The sequence below is a fragment of the Notamacropus eugenii genome, chromosome 3 (assembly GCF_028372415.1).
Source record: "Notamacropus eugenii isolate mMacEug1 chromosome 3, mMacEug1.pri_v2, whole genome shotgun sequence".
NCBI classification, from domain to species: Eukaryota; Metazoa; Chordata; class Mammalia; order Diprotodontia; family Macropodidae; genus Notamacropus; species Notamacropus eugenii.
In genome coordinates, this window is record NC_092874.1 from 8184796 (window position 1) to 8204955 (window position 20160).

Below are 20160 nucleotides of genomic sequence, written 5' to 3' on the forward strand. Positions count from 1 at the left end.
GCAGGAGAGTAGAAGCATGGCGAGATGGCACTTCATACGAAAAAAAGATCTGCAAGCTTTGGTGGGCCACGAGCTTAATAAGTGTTAGAATTATGATGCAGAAATCATGGAAGTTCAAACAACTTTGGGCTTAATCTACAGAGGAATGGAATTTGGGATTAGGGAGGTAACATCTCTCTGCACATTGTCCTGACCAATGTTGGGCATCATGTTTTTGGAAGGACTCTATTAATAGCAATGCTTGGGAGGACAACTTAGTTGGTATAGATGTTGAAGCCATGGAATCTGAGGCTAGATTAGGGGAACTGGGCCTGCACAGAAGAGACGACTTAGGTCATATATGACTATATTATTCTATCAATGAAGTGTATTAATGTGTAAGAAGGGTCAGTATTAATGTAATGACCCATAAAGTCAACCCAAGCTAACATTCATATGGATAATTTTTAATTTTTTAATTTTTAATTAGAATTTTAAGTTTTTTCAAAATGTTTTATGTTATCTGAGTATAATGTAGGTACTGTACTATCTTCATCCCCAACTGAAGCAAACAGAGATTAAGTGACTTGCCCACAGTCACAAGTCTAGTGAGTATGAGATCAGATTTGAGCTCAAAGTCATAGCCGCACTACCTAGCTATCTCACAGGATCAGTGACTGGAAGTTGCAGAGGCATATTTTAGCTCAATGAAAGGAAAAAAAATCTCAACAATTAGAGCTATCCAACGGAGACATGACATTTCTTAGTAGATGGTGGGTTTCTCATTTTTCTTCAAGTCCTGTGAAAAGTGTATTGTATGTATATCTGTGTGTATATGGCAGGAGGTGAAGAGGTCTGCTTAGTCATGCGTTTGAAAAGATAACTTCTAACATTCCTTCCAACATGGGGATTCTATGTCTTTATTTATTTATTTATTTATTTTTTTAATTTAAGAATGAAAAGGGAGGGGCAGAGCCAAGAAGGCAGAGTAGAAAGACACACATACACTAGCTCTGAACCCACAGCCCTTAAAATATCTGTAAAAAAGAACTCCCAACAAATTCTGGAGCAGCAGAAGCCACAGAACAACTGAGCAGAGGAGATTTCTGTTTCAGAGAGCCGTGAAAACCTCTCACAAAAGGTCCTTTGCCCTGCGGACCCAGAGCCAAGCCCAGCCCTGCCTTGGCCATGCTGCACCAAGAGGAGCAGATCCGAGCAGGCTTCAGGGACAGAATCTCCAGCAGCCACGCGGGTCCCTCCACCCACGGGCCCCAAAGGTTGGTGAGAGGGTCTTCTTGGCTTGCCGAGAGGGGAGTGGGGTGCCCCCATAACTCAGGCCCACTCAGGAGGCAGCAGCGGAGGTGGGAGCAGACCGGCGGTCCCCAAGCAGGCAGGAGCCCAGATCCATTGTTGAAGGTCTCTGCATAAACCCCCTGAGGGAACTGAGCCCCTGAGGCGGCCCTGCCTCAACCTGAGCACCTGAACTTGATCTCACACTGAATAGCAGCCCTGCCCCCACCCAAAGCCCTGAGGCTGGGAAGCAGCATTTGAATCTCAGACCCCAAGCACTGGCTGGGAGGATCTGGAGGTGAGGTGGGGGTGAAGAGAATACTCAGAAGTCAAGTCACTGGCTGGGAAAATGCCCAGAAAAGGGGAAAAAAAAATAAGACCATAGAAGGTTACTTTCTTAGTGAACAAGTATTTCCTCCCTCCCTTTCTGATGAGGAAGAACAATGCTTACCATCAGGGAAAGATACAGAAGTCAAGGCTTCTGTATCCCAGCCCAACCAATGGGCTCAGGCCATGGAAGAGCTCAAAAAGGATTTTGAAAATCAAGTTAGAGAAGTGGAGGAAAACTGGGAAGAGAAATGAGAGATATGCAGTCAAAGCATGAAAAACAGGCCAACACCCTGCTAAAGGAGACCAAAAAATCCTGAAGAAAATAACACCTTGAAAAATAGGCTAACTCAACTGGCAAAAGAGGTTCAAAAAGACAATGAGGAGAAGAATTCTTTCAAAAGCAGAATTAGCCAAATGGAAAAGGAGATTCAAAAGCTCACTGAAGAAAATAGTTCTTTCAAAGTTAGAATGGAACAGATGGAGGCCAATGGCTTTATGAGAAACCAAGAAATCACAAAACAAAACCAAAAGAATGAAAAAATGGAAGATAATGTGAAATATCTCATTGGAAAAACAACTGACCTGGAGAATAGATTCAGGAGAGACAATTTAAAAATTATGGGCCTACCTGAAAGCCATGATCAAAAAAAGAGCCTAGACATCATCTTTCATGAAATTCTCAAGGAAAACTGCCCTGAGATTCTAGAACCAGAGGGCAAAACAAGTATTCAAGGAATCCACAGATCACTGCCTGAAAGAGATCCAAAAAGAGAAACTCCTAGGAACATTGTGGCCAAATTCCAGAGTTCCCAGGTCAAGGAGAAAGTATTTCAAGCAGCTAGAAAGAAACAATTCAAGTATTGCGGAAGTACAATCAGGATAACACAAGATCTAGCAGCTTCTACATTAACGGACTGAAGGGCATGGAATAGGATATTCCAGAAGTCAAAGGAACTAGGACTAAAACCAAGAATCACCTACCAAGAAAACTGAGTATAATACTTCAGGGGAAAAATTGGTTTTTCAATGAAATAGAGGACTTTCAAGCATTCTTGATGAAAAGACCAGAGCTGAAAAGAAAATTTGACTTTCAAACACAAGAATGAAGAGAAGCATGAAAAGGTAAACAGCAAAGAGAAGTCATAAGGGACTTACTAAAGTTGAAGTGTTTACATTCTTATATGGAAAGACAATATTTGTAACTCTTGAAACTTTTCAGTATCTGGGTACTGGGTGGGATTACACACACACGCATATGCTCATGCACACACACATAGAGATAGAGTGCACAGAGTGAATCGAAGAGGATGGGATCATATCTTAAAAAGATGAAATCAAGCAGTGAGAAAGAAATATATTGGGAGGAGAAAGGGAGAAATGGAATGGGGCAAATTATCTCTCATAAAAGAGGCAAGCAAAAGATTTTTTAGTGGAGGGAAAAAGAGGGGAGATGAGAGAGAAACATGAAGTTTACTCTCATCACATTCCACTAAAGGAAGGAATAAAATGCACACTCATTTTGGTATGAAAACCTATCTTACAATACAGGAAAGTGGGGGATAAGGGGATAAGCAGGGTTGGGGGGGATGATGGAAGGGAGGACATGGGGAGGAGGGAACAATTTGACGTCAATACTCATTGGGAGGGACAGGATCAAAAGAGAGAATTGAAGTAATGGGGGACAGGATAGGATGGAAGGAAATATAGTTAGTCTTATACAACATGACTATTATGGAAGTCATATGCAAAACTACACAGATATGGCCTATATTGAATTGCTTGTTATCCAAAGGAAAGGGGTGTGGAGGGAAGGAGGAAGAGAAGTTGGAACTCAAAGTTTTAGGAACAACTGTCGAGTACTGTTCTTGCTACTAGGAAACAAGAAGTACAGGTAAAGGGGTATAGACAGTTATTTGGCCCTACAGGGCAAAAGAGAAAATGGAGACAAGGGCAGAGAGGGATGATAGAAGAGAGGGCAGATTGGTGATAGGGGCAATTAGAATGCTCTGTGTTTTGGGGTGGGGGGAGGGGACAAAAGGGGAGAAAATTTGGAACCCAAATTTTGTGAAAATGAATGTTAAAAGTTAAATAAAAAACAAACAAACAAAAAAGAATGAGAAGGGCGGTACACATTTATTAACTGGTGTAAACACAGGACTTAGCAAATGATTGGACATGAAAAAGTAGAAATTGTCGAAAATGGTCTTATTTAATTTTGCCAGGTTGATGGAAGGATACTGATACTACTAAAATAAATTAGAAAATTTGGAAGTGGAGCAGGAAAAAGATGAATTTAATAAGAAGCATTTTATGTTGGAAGATGGTATGAAATCTTACTAAAATTAAAATGAAATCATGTTTGACTCACAGTTTCCAGATGGCAACGATATGGGGTACAGAACGTCAGAGGCTAATATTGAGTGGGTTAAATCCATCCTAAATGGACTAAGCAGATTCTAAGAGACCAGGAATATAATTAGCTTCTACTCGTCTCCCCAGGCATACTAAATCATAGGCCTGAGTGCCCTAGGATGAAAGAAAATGAGAGGCTTGTGAAGCAGTGCATTCATCAAATCTCCCACTTTCCATGGTCCAAAATATAATTTCACACATCTGTAAGACAGATACATTACACAGAAAAAGAGTGATACAAACTCACTGGAAAATTGGATAAACACTGAGTAGTATCTAAGGAAAAGATTAAGCCAAATAAAACCAAATCCAGAGCTGATAAGAGGGAGGAGTATTGGGCCATTCAGGAAAGTAACACAAAACTCTGAACAACCATTTGGTCAAAGGACATTCACAGCTTAAGTCTGAAAAGACTAATTGTAACAAGATTAATCAAGAGAAAAATAAAATCATTTTCAATAAAGAATAATGAGGCCATTTCCTTCATTCCCCAGCCTAAAACCTTATGAAAAACTACAATTGGACGAGGGCCTGGTCATGTATTTGGAAAATAAAATTCAAATGGCTCCAAACGAAATTTGACATAATGAAACAGAAATGAACTGTGGCATGAAGTAACATTAAGTCTTCAGAATCATAATTAGTTTAAAAATGCAATCTTTATCTACCAAACAACACCAATAATATTTAAAATATTCACAATGGCCACATGAAAATAGATTCAAATTGAAGTCTTTACTAATCATATAAAAACATACCTGATGAAGGATCACATCTCATGGGGACATATGGGTAGCATTCATGTATCTGAAGTGGTATCACAGGAAAGATTGCTTATTTTTGTTCTCCTTGATACAGAAAAGAAGAATTCTGAATAGGGGAGAGAAATTACAAAGAGGCATTTGAGGCTTGATGCAAGGGAAAACTTTATAATTAACAGGGTCTGAAAGTATGTTGGGCCATCATGGGAAGTAGGGGCCTCCACCACCATTGGAACGTTTTCAAGGAGAGACTGGAGGGACAGGAGAGCCATTTTGTGAACATAGTGTACAAAGGATTCATGTTCCAAGTCTGAAATGTTATGTGGACCAACTAATCTTCATACACACACACATACATATACATACATACATAATATACATATATGTTTGTGTGTATATATACAGAGGGAGAAAGAGAGTGAGATTATGTGCATGACAATCTTATTATTTGCATGTGGTCTCTCCCACTAGAACATTAACTTCTTGAGCAAAGGGACTGTTTTGGCTTCTCTTTATAGCCTTAATGCTTAGCAAACAGTAAACACTTAATAATTCTTGTTGATTGACATCATTTGTCAGAGCAAACACAGGATATTAAACAAAGAGAGACTTAAAAATCAAAAAAGCCAGTCAGGTCAATGGCTTGATATTATCTGCAGAGGCCTGCTTCATCAAAAAGCAAACAAACCCCCCAAAACCACATATACCCAAAACAAGGGCCATGTCTATCTATCTTACCTCTACACCAACTCTTCTCTCCTCTGCACTGCCATTCCCTTGGTGCAGGCCTTCATCACCTTATGATTGGACTATTAGAGTAGCTGCTGGAAGTAGCCTGTCTCAAGTCTTTCCCCACTGCAATCCATCCCCCTTCAGATGCCAAAGTGATTTCCTGCAGCACAGTTCCAACCATATCAGCCCCTGACACTCTAGTGGCACCTCATTGCTTCTAGTATCAAATCTAAAATCATCTCTTTGAAATTCCCTTCAAGCCCATCCCCCAGCCATGATACACACATTTCTAGTCTTCTTTCTTCCCTGCCCACTAATCTTTAATCTAGTGACACTGTCAACCCTGCTGCTCCACAAACAAGACACTCCATCTCTCAGTTCTAGATATCTTTTTCTGACTGTCCCCCATGCTTGCAATATTCTCCATCCTCATCCCTTTCTACTAGCTTCCCTGGATTCCTTCAAGTCCCAACTAAAAACCCACCCCCCACAGGAAGCCTTCCCAATTCTTCTGAACTCCCATGCTGGCCTTCTGTTGATTAAAGCCAATCAATCTTGTTTATACATATTTGTTTTTGTGTTGTCTCTCCCTATTAAACTTTGAGATCCTCAAGGGCAGGGTCTGTCTTTTGCCTTTGTATTTCTAGGACTTAGCAAAGTATGGGGCACATGGGAAGAATTTATTCAGTGTTTCTTGACTGACTTCTATTTTGTCCTAGAAGCTTCTGTGAAGGGTGTGGCATTGAAGGCAAAGCTTATCTATTCTCTGATCTTCTCTAGGGGGATGAGAAACCAACTGAGAAATGACTTGTGGAAAGAAAGAAAGTCTTGCCTATTGAGGCTGAATTTACTAAAAAAGTAAAAAAAAAAAAAAATCCCCTGCAAACTAGTTTCAAGCTGTTGTTTTTCTTCTCCAAAGAGCAAACAAACTCCAGAAGTACATGGGATCCTTTGCTTCCCCACTTTTGTCTGGGAATCCTTCAAGCCTGGCCTAGGCACCTAATGGGGCCTTAACACAGGTTCTGCTAATTAACTGTGTCTTCAGTGCATTCTTCCAATAGCTGTTCATTATCTTCAATAACATCATGGTCCCTTTCCTCCCTTTACTCTCATAGAAATACCCAGTCTTGACAACTGTTGATGAGAGGGGGGGGAGGGAGAAGGGGGGAGGGGGAGGGAGAGGGGGAGAGAGAGATCAGATATGTGAAGCCTGAAAAGTGTTGCTTAAACCTTGATATTATGGGACAATGGCATTTTTCATTACTTGACAGCATGAATTTAAGACCCTAGCACAGGTCTTCAATATTAATGATGATCACTTTTGCCAAACCACTGAGTTTTGAAAAAGAGGATCTGATAACAGTGTTGCATGACCAGCATCCAATGTTTCCCATTCCTTCAGGAATGTACATGAAGACATTAGAATGGATGTTGAGATATGAAGGAAGCAATGAAAAGTCAGAGGGATGTTGTACATGCTCCCTCTAAATGCCCACTTTCATAACAAACCAAATTCAAAGCTCAGAGGTGGAGACTGGGGAGATTGTGATGTTGAACCAAGATGGAGCAGTCAGTTAGCGTTTAAAAACACCAACAAAAAACAAAACCCCCAAAACCATTGCCTTCATTCTAGACTCTCTCTTCTCCTTATATTATATTTAGAAAAAAAAACACTGGTTTCCCCCAGAAACCACTGCATCCTCAACCATCTTCTCCAATACTTCACTCTTTCTCATTTGCCACCCACACCCTCCCAGACACACAAGTGTTTATGTGGTCAAGAGGATTCATGGACATTCATCCTTCCCTTCATTGCCTCTTCCAGATACTCTTTCCTTTGTCACCATCATTTCAAAGTCTTCCTATGGCTGAGATTCTCTCCATTCATTAATAGCAGCTTTTTTGGATTTAATTCAATTGAATCAACCACCCAGATCTGCTCCATGCTGTAGTCACTTACATACAAGTCACTCTCCCCTTTTCTTGATAGTTTTTTTTTTTTTCTACATGACCACCTGGCCTGGCTGAAAGAAGAGTGGATTTTGAGGATTTTGAGTCAAAGGAGTTCAAGTTCAACCTTGGCTCTTCCACTAGTATCCATGGAATTCTTGGACAAGACATATCATTTCTCTGTGCCATACTTTGCTCATCTCTGAAATGAAAGGTTTCAACTCAATGCTGCTGGCTTGCCTGGATGCATCTTGCCCTGTACTGGTTCCTTTCAGTCACAGCAAGAGAGACGTTTCCCATTATTCCCATTAGCCTCAGGCGCTAAAGCTGCTGAGCCCCATCTTTCTTAGAGCTCCACTATTCCAGGATTTTCCTGGGGCAATGTTGTCCAGGTTTTTCAAGGTCAATAAAGGAGAGAGAGAGGTACACCTTCCTCCACCATCTTATCTCCTGGAAATTTTTTTTTTGCCTTGAATTCTGAGAGGACTCTGCTACCTTTCTGTGTCTTCTGCAGTCCATTTTGTCCACAGCTCCCAGAATAATCTCTTTGAAATATAGATTATATCACTGACCTATCCCCAATGATCACATTAACCCCTAGGGCTTCAAAAGTGAAAACATGTCCTTCTTAGTCCTGCTCAATCAGGCATTGAATGTTCATCACAATCTGTCCCAAACCCATACCTTTCATTCCTTTTGCATTACTGTCCACGTGACCTGCCTGTTGTTGTCTGAACCTGGTTTTTCATTTCCAATCTATTTTCCTTACCTAGGCTGTAGATCTTGCCAGTGCTCCCTTTCCTCTTCATCTCCCAATCCTTTCAGTCTTAGCTTATTTGGAGGCTCATTTCATGGGCTTCGAGCTGAAACCTTTCTTTCAGCCCTAATTGCTTGCTGCCCTCTTCAGATCATCTTGAATATACTTAGGATAGTTTTTATATCCTCCAGTAAAACATAGGTTCTCAAGACAACAGATGATTTTCATGTTTGAGTTTGTCTGCCCAATATAAGGTGAATTGAGTGAAAATGAAAAAAAAAAGGTCAATAGTCATATAAAAAAATGCTCTAAATCATTATTGAATAGAGAAACACAAATTAAAACAACCTTAAGGTATTATTTTACACCTACCAGAGTGGCTAAAATGATAGAAGAGGAAAGCGACAAATATTGGAGTGATGTGGAAGAACTGGGACCTTAATCCACTGTTGTTGGAATTGTGAACTGATCAAATCATTTTGGAGAACAATCTGGATTTATTCCCAAAGAGTTATCAAACTACCTATACCTATTGACCCAGCAATACCACTACTAGGTCTGTTTCCAAAGATGATTAGGGAAAAAGGAAAATAACCTATGGGTTCTAAAATGTTAATAGCAGTGGCAAGGAACTGGAAATTGCAGGGATGCCCATCAATTGGGAAATGGATGAACAAGTTAGGGTATATGGTCTTTATAGAATACTACTGTGCTATAATAAATGATGAGCTCGGTGATCTTAGAAAAACACCAAAAGACTTTTATGAAATAACGACGAGCAATATGAGCAGAGCCTAGAAAACATTGTATGCAGTAACAATATTGTTTCAAGAACGATTTTGAGAGAATGAATTACTTTGACTATTTGTAAATGCTCAAATTAACTATAGACATATGAAAAAATGTCCTATTTGCATGCAGAGAAAGAACTGATAAATAGAAGTGTACGTAGAACAATTTAACATATATATATACATATATACACATGTATGTGTGTGCATATGCATTCACACAACTATTTGTGTCTAATGGTAGTCATTCTAAGGCAGGGGTAAGGGAAGGAAATAAGAAATTTACGTGATAATTTTGTTGTATATTTGAAAGGAATATCAAATTGTGTATAGTAAATATACAGTTTCACATGCAATCATCTTTTTTATTGTTCTATGTAATGGAAATGCTTGTTTTTTTTCCATAAATTAAAAATTAAATGAAAATAGGTCAATGTAGGTTATTTATTGATATAATAGGAGGTGTTAGTTACACACAAGTTATCACGTGACAAACTCTTGACTGCTTTGGCTACTTAATTTGGTTCATATACTGTTCCCTAAAGCCTTCGGAGTCAATTATATTTCAAACATTCAAATCACATTTGAGCTAGTCAATATTCATCCCCATAATATGACAAATAACTTCTGTGAAATGAAAGTCTGTGAGGGCCTGGAAAATCACTCTCACAGATTGGCTGTGACTCATCAAGTGGCTTAACAGGAATTTGTCTCATTATGACCCACAGAGGAAAAAATATCCAAATTAAAAAGTGACAGTTAAGTTTTGTTTTAAAGTTGACAAGTCGTTTTATAAATCTCTTTGTACTTTTATCGCTTAGAATTTCTTTTTTACCCACCTAAAAATACCATGTTGCAGGTGATTTATGGAATGTTCAACAAGCTGTAGCTCATGCTCATAGTGCTTATTTCTACTAGTTATCTAGATGAAATGTTTAATGCAAAATCAATGCACCTGATTCAATTCCCTTGTGTTAAAAAGTAACAACAAAATATTGCTCCTAAACTATTAAGAGATATATACCACTTGCAGAGTTGTCACTAGGTTCTAGTGATAGAATAATGCTATGGTATTTCAGGTCCACTATCTCACCTCTCCCCCTGCCCCCCACACACTGTACCTTCCCCCTCTACAGGTTTTACTCTAATTCTTTCCACTGATTGTTGCATTTTTTGATCCAGCTGGTGTTCAGGTCACTGCCATGTACTGGGGAATGCTATGTTTAATAACCCTATCCCTTACAGGAGATGGAGATAATTCTGTCCAACAGCTCTTTTAGATATGTCTACCATCACTTGAGAGAAAGAGGACCTATCTGATACGGCCAAATCTTCTCTTTTCAAATAGCATATCATTTGTTTATCTCTGCTTGTATAGAATTTTTATCTCTCCCCTAATCTCTACTTACATAGCTGTCACCCTAGTTCAGGACTTTGTTTCATCTTGCTTGATGTATAGCAATAACTTCCTAATTGGTCTCCCCAACTCAAGTCCCTCCAGACACTAATCCACCCTTCATACAGCCTGAAAAGTTATTTAATTAAAACAAAGGTCATATGCCACCAGAATTACTCAATAACTTCTAGTGGGTTCCTATTAACACTAAGTTAAAAAAAATAGTTCTGTCTTTAACACTTAAGCTCTTCATAACATGGTCCTAACCTCCATTCTTATTGCACGTTACTTTCCTCTGCACACTCCGCAGTCCAAGAAGTCTTTGCTGTTCCCCATGTAAACATTAGCTCCCACGATTGAATCTTTACACAATGTGTTACACAATGGCCTCTACCACATGCTGCTTCTCACTTGATAAAACCTGTTGTTTGTCATCTCAAATAAGATGGCAAAAATCACCCTGTGATTTGGTGGGGGGTTTTTAAGTCTGAGGAGACCCAAGAGTTAACTCTGTTGTTCTTTCTGCTTTCTAAAACTCAATAAATCCCAAGTCATTTTCTCTTCTTGATCTCACATGCTTCTTGAAAGTCATGGTTTCTTTTCAGACTCAGATTCAGTGTGTCCTTTTTCAGAGTCGTTTTGTTTTGTTCTTTGTTTGAGCCAAGTTGTCATCAAATTCTCCCCCTTCATATGCATTTTATGTATGCCTTTATATTTTCACTGTCTCTCCAGTAGAATAGCTCCTTAAGGCTAGACAGGGCTCATCTCTGTGTTTCTAAGTCCAGTCCTGGTGTCTGCAGGCACTTAATACATGCTAGTACATTGGTGGGATGAAGCTTGCCTTAGCCAGCTCTCTCATTCAGTCATTTTGAAGCTCTTTCTTCAATTAGACTGCTTTTAGAAGATAACAGATTCCCAGGAGAAGGCCATATCTACTGTTTTGAACCGTTCTTTTTTTCCTCCTGTGTCCCTTAGCTCAAGTTTTATCTGGCTTAATGAAGCCCAATATTAGTGTCTTTCTTACATCCCCATAGTTTGGCTTCTAAGGAGCTCCTTTCTCAAATGGAACAGGGGCTGAATATAATTGTTATAAAGAATTTTCAGTATTCTCTGTCTTGCTTGTCAGGTCCATGCAGATTTTGAGTGATGAATTAATTGGAAAAGATTGATAAGTTCTATGAAGCTTGGCCCACTTCCCTCTCTCTATACATTTGTAATATCCACTTGACTGTGACAAAGTGACCTCTCCAGGCTACAACACTAAGGAGGAGCCTCTTGGGTAGAGTGTCAACTTCAGGCTTCTAGATCTCTAGAATATGCTGCTTCTCACTTGATAAAACCTATTGTATGCCATCCCAAATGGGATGGTGAAAATCACTCCATGATTTGGTGCCTTTATTTAGATCAAGGAGACCCAAGATTTCAGTATGGTCCTACTCATGAACTCCCAAGTCCTTAGCAAAGCTGGGATAAAAGATCTATCTAGGCGTCAAGAAAGCACACACATATTTTCCTGGTTTTATATACTTATTCTGTTTTTCAATCCTTCAGTCATGACCAACTCTTTATGATCCCATGGACCCCATTGTCCATGGAATTTTCTTGGCAAAGATATTGGAGTGGTTTGCATTGCATTCTCCAGTGGATTAAGGCAAACAGAGGTAAAGTTGATTTTTTCAGAGTCACACGGCTGGTAACTACCTGAGACCAGATTTGAACTCAGATCTTCCTGACTCCAGGCCCAATGCTTTATCCATTGAACCACCTAACTATTCTTATGTACTTGTTCTACTAATTGCTAAAAAAGAATTTTGTTAATAACTTTTCTTTTTCTTGTTTCATTCCATTCTCAATTCCATTGAATATAGATCTTTTTTTTAAAAAAAAAGGGAAGCATTGTGGCATGGTAACAGCACCAGCACCAGACCCCACCTCTGACTCTTACTACCTGTATGATCTTGGGCTAGTCCCTTAACTTCACTGGGCCTCAGTTTCCTTATTTGTAAAATGGATGCTTTGGATTGGATGACCTCTGTGGGCCCCTTTACTTCTGTATCTACGGTGTATAGTTAACCAAAATGGATCTAACCTGGCAATACATACAGCAGACTGCTCTAGGAATCCTGTATCATTCTTTCAAATAGTTGGGCAAAGCCATATAGATCCTCAGGATCAAATTGGTCATTTGCATTAACCTGAGTTGAGCTGTATTTACTTCCTTGTATTCATTAAGTATACTCCTGTTCTGAGACTGCATACTTCACTCTGTATCAGTTCATATATTTACTTCCCATATTTCTCAGCAGCTCATTGATTATATCTCTGAGCACAACAGCATGTTCGTCAGTTCATATACAACCATCCCCCAAACAATACACAGACATTTTCTCTTTATTTATTTATTTTTTGGCTTCCACAAAAAGTGCTTCTATGATTCCCCTTGTCTATTCATCTCTTCTCTTCCCTCTCTGGAACACTGAAACCTTCAGTGAAGCCATCCTAGGCTCAGATGGAAGAAATTTTCCTTTAATTTGCCTGGAATTCAGCCTAAATATTACTTCCCAGTCACTATTTCATGCTGGACATGTGACCTGTATTACCTTATCACTGTTTTTTGGCTTTTCTTCTGCCTGTTTGTTAGAACATAAGCTTCTTCAAGTCAGACCCTCTTGCTTACATTTGCATCACCAGAACTTAGCACCATGACTGGCACATAGTAAGGGCATAAAAAATTCACAACTTTTTGAGTCTATATGGAACATTTCATTTTGTGCTTGACTTTGCTGATGGGATACAATGTGATCGCTGGAAAATGGATTTGACAACCTAGGACTTTTCTTGAATGTTTCCATTTGTTTTTTGCATAGCAAGGAACAATGAATGAACAGTGCATTACTCTGTAGATTTTCTCTTAGTTTTTCCAATTTTGCCTATTTCCATTTTTCCCACTTTCCTTTATTCAGATTCCTGAGTGGCAGGTTCACATTACATGTCCTTCACCCTCCTTCAGCCTCTGACAGCCAGCTAGCCTAGGTTTTAAAATCTGTTTCCTAGAGTTTGGCTGTTATTAACTTGTTGATGAATATTGATCACCAGGAAATTCTTTAATAGTCTTTGAACCAAAGTCCATGAAGATTTTTCAATATGACCTGTTTGCCACCTTCTCTTGGGATACAAAAATCTCACACACACACACACACGTACACGTATGTACACACACACGTACACGTATGTACACACACACACACACACTCACACACAAATCCTAATACCCCTCACAGAGATTTCTAACCTGGCTCTTTTATTCCCTCTTTCCAAAAACAAACAAACAAACAAAAACTAGTCTTCCATCAGCAGAATCCATGCCCACACTTAATCACCATCAGGCAAAATCCTTGCTCCCACCTACTCTTCATTAAAAGGAGACACAGCAGAGAAGAGAGGATCTAGATTCCCTCAGTATCTTGCCTCTCTCTTCCTGCCTGCCCTCATTAGCACCTCTGTAGTCAATCTGCACTAATTTCCTTATTACCTGAATACCCTATCCTTGAAGTCAGGTATCTATTTACGCTCTGGATTTCAGAGGAAAAGCATCCTTTAAGTAGCAAACAACTCCACCTCTTCCATCCCACACAGACAAATAAGACAAGAGTGCTCAGCTGACTCTTTCATATAATTAAATTCAATAGGCATTAATTAAGCAGCTGATGTATACAAAATTATAAGGCCCTCATTCTTATATATTCTATATTCTTATAGAGGAAGGGGAGAGGGCAGGCTAAACATGCATTCCAATAATTATAACAACATAATGGGATAAACAGAAAAGCAGGATGGAAGCTAAATGTTCCGAGAATTTAAAGTGAGAAATCCCTTTTACTTGGAGGGAAAGGGCTGGGGAGTGTGAAAGGTAGAGTGTGAACATGGCCTTGAAGCAAAAAAGGTATTTCAACAAAGAATGAAAGAAAAATCAGATTTTGGCACATGAAAGAATAGGAGAGAAGACAATATAGGCTTGGTCATACAAGAGGGGAATAAATAGGCAATAGACTGGGGAGATGAGGCTAGGATGGTGTGCTTGTTGAAGCCATATTGTGGCTGTCCTTGATGGCCAAATGTATTACTTCATGCAAATCAGTTGGATAACACAGAGGATAGAGTACTGGCCCTGGAGTCAAGAATACCCTGAGTTCAAATCTCTTCTTATACACTTATTAGCTCTGTGACTCTGGGAAAGTCACAATCCTTGTTTGCTTCAGTTTCTTCATCTGTGAAATGGGACTGATAATAATAGCACCCATTTTGTATGGTTGTTGTTTGCATCAAATGAGATAATTATTTGAAAATCATGCTGAAAATCTTGAAGCACTAATGTATCACTACTTCTTTATTTGGTTGTTAATAAGTCATCCTTAAATGATTCTCAGCAAAGTGGTGAGTTGATAAGACTTGAGTGTTATGGTTATTTGGGGAGGTTTCCAAAGACCAAATTCTATAGTAGAGCCTGGAGGCAGGGAAGTAGAAGAAGAACTTATGCACAGAGTCCAGTCCAGAGCTAGGGAAGGCCCAAACTGAACAAATGGCTGTACGGATGTCTAAAGGGGCATGGATGGTGGAGGTAGAATCAGCAGCCTTGGCAACTCAAGATTGAACTGCCGCTGGGCTCTCTGTGGAGAGACTCAGAAGACAGCTGGGGACAAAGGAAGAGGGTTTGTGAGGGAAGTCAGAATTGGAGATGGGGATGTCTTGTGTGAAAAGGAGAGTCATGAGGCAAAAATGTGGAGAAAGAGAAAGACCACGTGCAAAGAGAACAGAAGATGACCAAGGGGCCAGTGTTGGGATACGCCAACTTCAAGGAATCAAGAGGAGTAGGCAAAGAGGAAGGAGCAGATCACTGTGGGGCCATGACAGGAGGGTAAAAGAAGAAGGAATAGCCAGAAAAGAAATTGAGGAGGAGGTGGATGGATACAGTCTAGTAGGTTTGGTAGTAAAATGGTCAGAGCTCACTAGCTATGATGGAGAGGAGACAGACAGCAGAACAGTGGGGAAGAAAGTCAGACTACCAGGGGTTTAAAAAATTGCAAGAGAAAAGAGAGGGAGTCTGGAGGGAGAGAGACAGACACGAGACTGGGAGACAGAGGGAGAATGACAATGGAAGTTTTTTGTTTTCAGTTTTGTGTTTCTAATAGTGGGGATACTTACAGGTTGTGAAAGCTTTGAGAAGGTCCAGTGGAGAGAGGCCATGACACAAGGCACCACAGATTGAATAAGGGAATAGGAAGGTTGTTTCAGATACAGGAGGGCCTGGGGTCAAGGCTCCCATTACTTGTCTGCATTCTGCCGCAGTTAGCTCTTGCTTTTATTCCATCTTCATTTCCCAGTGTTCCCTTCCTTCCTTTCTCCACCCAAAGAGCCACTCTTGAATAAAGTAAATACACACATAAGAGGGAGGGGGGTGTGTAGTTCAGCTAAAGTAACCCAACAGAGCAGTGAAACCAACACAGCACATGCTCTCACCATCCTCCAGAGTCCCCTACCTCTGCCAAGGAAGAAGCAAGCTGCACTCACCTGTCTTAGCTCTTATTAGAAGCAAGGGCAGTGTTAGGATAATGAATATTAAGATGAGTGGCACCAGCTGTGGGGAGTTCTGGGAAACTAAGAACTCAGGAGAAATGAACCTAGCCCTATTATCCTCTAAGGCCTCCTGAGTTCTTTCAATGGCTCACAAAGGTCCACTCCCCCTCTCCCCAATTCCCAGAAGACTTTCCATCCAATCTTTGAGAGGAAGCCTTGGAGCCTGAGTCCACCATCATTATCCTTCTAAATAGTGGGAAACTCTGGGTTTCAGGTAAAATGATTTACTCAAGGTCATGATATAAGGCAGGGGCAGAGAAAGAGTGATTGTCTAGGTCTCCCACCTCCTGTTCTGTCTATTACTTTATCAAAGCAAGCCAACTGGGAGCAATTTATAATTATTTTTTTCTCTTTGGCGTTATGGGTTGGTTACCTCTTGACAGGAGAAATTCCAAGATAAATCTTGCCCTTTTACCCTGAAGGTTTCAAACACTTTTATAGTTGTTGACATTTCTGAACACTGAGATGGACAAAATAATTATGTGAAGACTTGTGGGTAATCCAGAGATGAAAAGAAAGTAAGCTGGCATTTCTTAAGCACCTACTAGGTGGCAGACAGTTACGTGGCACAGAGGATAGAACTCTGGGCCAGAAGTCAGAAGAACTCAGTTCAAATCTAGCCTCAGACACTTCCTAGTTTCCTCCCATTTAAAGTGTGGACAATAATAACACCTGCCTCCCAACGTTGTTATATAGTTATCAGGAAGTAATCACTAAGTGAGAGACCTTCTGCTGAGGGCTGAAAGTACAAATCCAAGTGAAAATAAAGACAGTCCCTGCCCTGGCCCACATTCACAGGGGGAAAGACAGTGCATGGAAGAGAGTGAAGATGATGGAAGGACAGGCACAGGTTTCCAGGGGAGCCAAGGTAGAGAATCCGGCATCCAAGAGCAGAGCTGAAAGATGAGATGCCTGAGCACAGACACCTCTGACAATTTCTCACATGGAGGGTCCACAGAAGAACTTGGCCCACAGAGGTGGGGCCTAGGGTTGATGGCATCTCCCACAGTGAGATGTCTGCTGGGAAAAGGATGAAGAGGCAGCAAGGGGGTGTATTGGAAGATCCAAGGAAAGAAACAGGCAATCACTTTGAAGTCAATGAAGTTCTATGTAAATTTAAGTTGCTATTATTTTTTTAAAGTAATTAGCACCTGGCTACTCTTGACAAGGCCAATAACACTAAAGCCAGAGTATTAGAACGGGATGTGGCCTTTGGCTTCATCTAGTCCAATCCGTTGATTTTACATTTCAGGAAACTAAGGCAGAAAGAAAATAAATGGCTTTAAGAAAGCCACAAAGGTTGCAAAAAACCAAGGTGGGATTTGAATTCCGGTTTTCTGACCACAGAGCCATTGTTCATTTAATAGCAACGACCAAGGAAACTAATATTTACATTGCACCTCGATATGCCGGTCACTGCACTAAGCACTTTGTAAATGGTGTCTCATTTTATCCACACAACAACCTCGAGGAGCAGGTGCCATTATGGTTTTAGAGTGGGAGAAACTGAGGTAAGCAGAGGTTGAGTAACTTGCTCAGGGTAATAGCTAATTAGTTTCTGAGCCTGGATTGTAAGTCAGGGTTTCCTTACTCCAGTCCTACCACTCATTTTTCCTCCACTTTTCCTTTTACTAACATGACATATTTATAAAGATCCTTTAAAGTCTGTGAAGCACTTACATACCATCTTATTTGAGCCTCACAACAATCCTTTGGAATAAGGACAATGAACATGACTTTTTTACCAAGACTATTTTACAGATGAGGAAACTGGGGATCTGATAGACTGAGTTCCAGCTATTGTATTGAAAGAGGGGTTTCCAATGATAGGTCCAACACTCCATAAAACCATGCAGGTTTATTTGAAAATTGTATTCAATTTTAATATGACTTAGCTGCATGTTTTAACTTTTAATGTTTACAGATGGTTGATTTTTTTTTTAATAAAAGAAAATGTATAAATGGACATGAACCAACGGGCTTACCATGTGGGTCTCATATTATAATTCCAACTGCATGCTAATATGAATGAAAAATAGAAGATTTCACTTCATGCATGAAAAATGATGCCTGAATAATTCATCCCTTCATCCTCTCCAAATGCATTTATTTAAATGTAAGACTAAACGTTCTGCTCCGAGAACCTGTCTAGACAGAGTATGGGCAGTGAGCTCCTTGGATCCAAATCCCTTTTGTCATCACAGAAATACCACAGTCATTATCTTTCTTGACTCTGGAGTTTGAATGAGCTGAGATGGGTTTCTGATCTAATTGGTGTGGATGCTCTATCCAGTACATAAATTTAGAAAAAAAAATAATGTTTAAAAGATCGTAGAATATGTACTTCTCAGTCCATTTGCCTCACTGAGTTGTTCATAGCCTTAGAGACTCCATTTAAATTTTGGAAAAATGTACAATGAGAATGAAAAGATCAAAATGAAGGACCCGATGTCAATTTTATGAGTATCTTGAAGCACTATAAGTTTTTTATGAACATGTAAACAAGTTTTTTATAAACCACCAAAGGCTTTGGCTAGATAATGCATCCAGGATTTTTTTTTTTTTAAATTTATGAATCACTCCCTCTGGATTTATTTTCCCAATCCCAAATGGACTAGCAGACTAGGTTAGAGGTCAACATCCACTTCACTCTCAGAATTCCACAGGTAATTCTAAGGTATTTTTATGAGCCCCCATTAGTGAGTTCTATTAAATATCAACCAGTAGCTAAATTTGCTTCTAGGAAAAGCATTTTTTACTAAGACAATTTAGTAAGAAGAGTTGGGACAAAAATATTTCCTCCAGAAGTCTGAAGCATATTCTTTCACAAATATACACAGATTCGGGAGAAAGAGTAAATTTAAAGATGGAAAATGATGATGGTAAAGAAAGAATACATATGGTCAAAGGGTAAACTCACAGTTCCTGAATAGCTTTTGCAAAGTCCCAACTAACTGCACTATTTTCTCTGGGACACTCTTTCATCATCATAGATGACCTATATGTTTGCTTTCAGGCCCTGAGCTCTGGTACAAGGACAAAAGAAATGGTCAGATCAGATGGGCTAGGTGAGGCTTTCAATTCACAGGGGCAGCCAAGGAGAATATGGGTGCATCTCTTCTTTGAGCTGAATATAAACTCTATTTTTTCACTTCAAATCAAAGATACCTCTACCTCCTAACACACCCTGTCACTCAATCATTCTCTGACTCTATGAATCAATTAATTAATTATTTCATTCCTTCATATAGATATCTGGGTCCAGTGGTTCCTTTCTGGATGTCTCAGATTTGTTCACTTTCTCTACTCATACAGACACCACTCCATCATAGACCGACATCAACTCTCATTACAATGACAGCTTGTTAATTAGTCTGTAAGCTTCTGCAATCAGTCCTCCACCCAGCTGCCAGAGTTTCATAAATTTAGATCTGATAATTTTGCCCCTGCTTCCTCCCCAATAAATTCTAGTGATGCTTTATTGTTTCTAGGCTCCGTTGTCGACTCATTCACTTGTCGTTGGGAGATCTTCACAAACTGCCCCTAACGACATTCCTCCATCCTTCTCCCTGCCACGCACTGTAAGAACCAGTTATACCAAAATCATTACTGGCCCTTACGTGCAATGATTCATTTTTCATCTCCATGCCTTTGTTTAACAAGCTAGAATCCTGTCTCTCTGCACCTCTGCCTCTTAGAAGTCCATAGAGAGGTAGACCTGGAGTCACGAAGAACTGAGCCTTAGACACTTACTAGCTGTGCAACTCTGAAAAAGTCGCTTAACTTCTGCTTGCCTCAGTTTCCTCCACTGTAAAATGGAGATGATAACAGCAGCTACCTCCCAGGATTGTTGTGAGGATCAAATGAAATAATTGTCAATGATCGAGCTAGTCATAAACTGCTTGACGCACAGTAGGAGTTACATAAGGAGTTATTCACTTCCTTTTCCCTTCCTTCCCTCTTCTTGGAATCCCTAGCTCCTTCAGGGCTCAGTTGTTAGAACATTTCCCTCTGAGGTTACTTTCCATCTCTGGATGTATCACATATGCACACACATGTTTACATGGTATCCTCCCTACCGTTAGACTGTGAGATCCTTGAAGTCAGGGATTGTTTTCATCTTCACCT

General features: G+C 39.9%; 1 long non-coding RNA gene across 2 annotated transcripts in view; it reads right to left on the reverse strand.

The window, feature by feature from the left end:
* The window catches only part of LOC140531057 (uncharacterized), a 46417-nt gene extending 30383 nt beyond the window's left edge, over positions 1-16034 (reverse strand). The window contains exons 1-2 of one of the 2 annotated variants that reach the window (XR_011976253.1): positions 15967-16034; positions 4770-4881 (exon numbers count right to left, since the gene is read on the reverse strand). This is a non-coding gene — a long non-coding RNA (uncharacterized lncRNA). The other variant, XR_011976252.1, reaches the window with a different exon arrangement.
* Positions 16035-20160: the final 4126 nt, after the last annotated feature.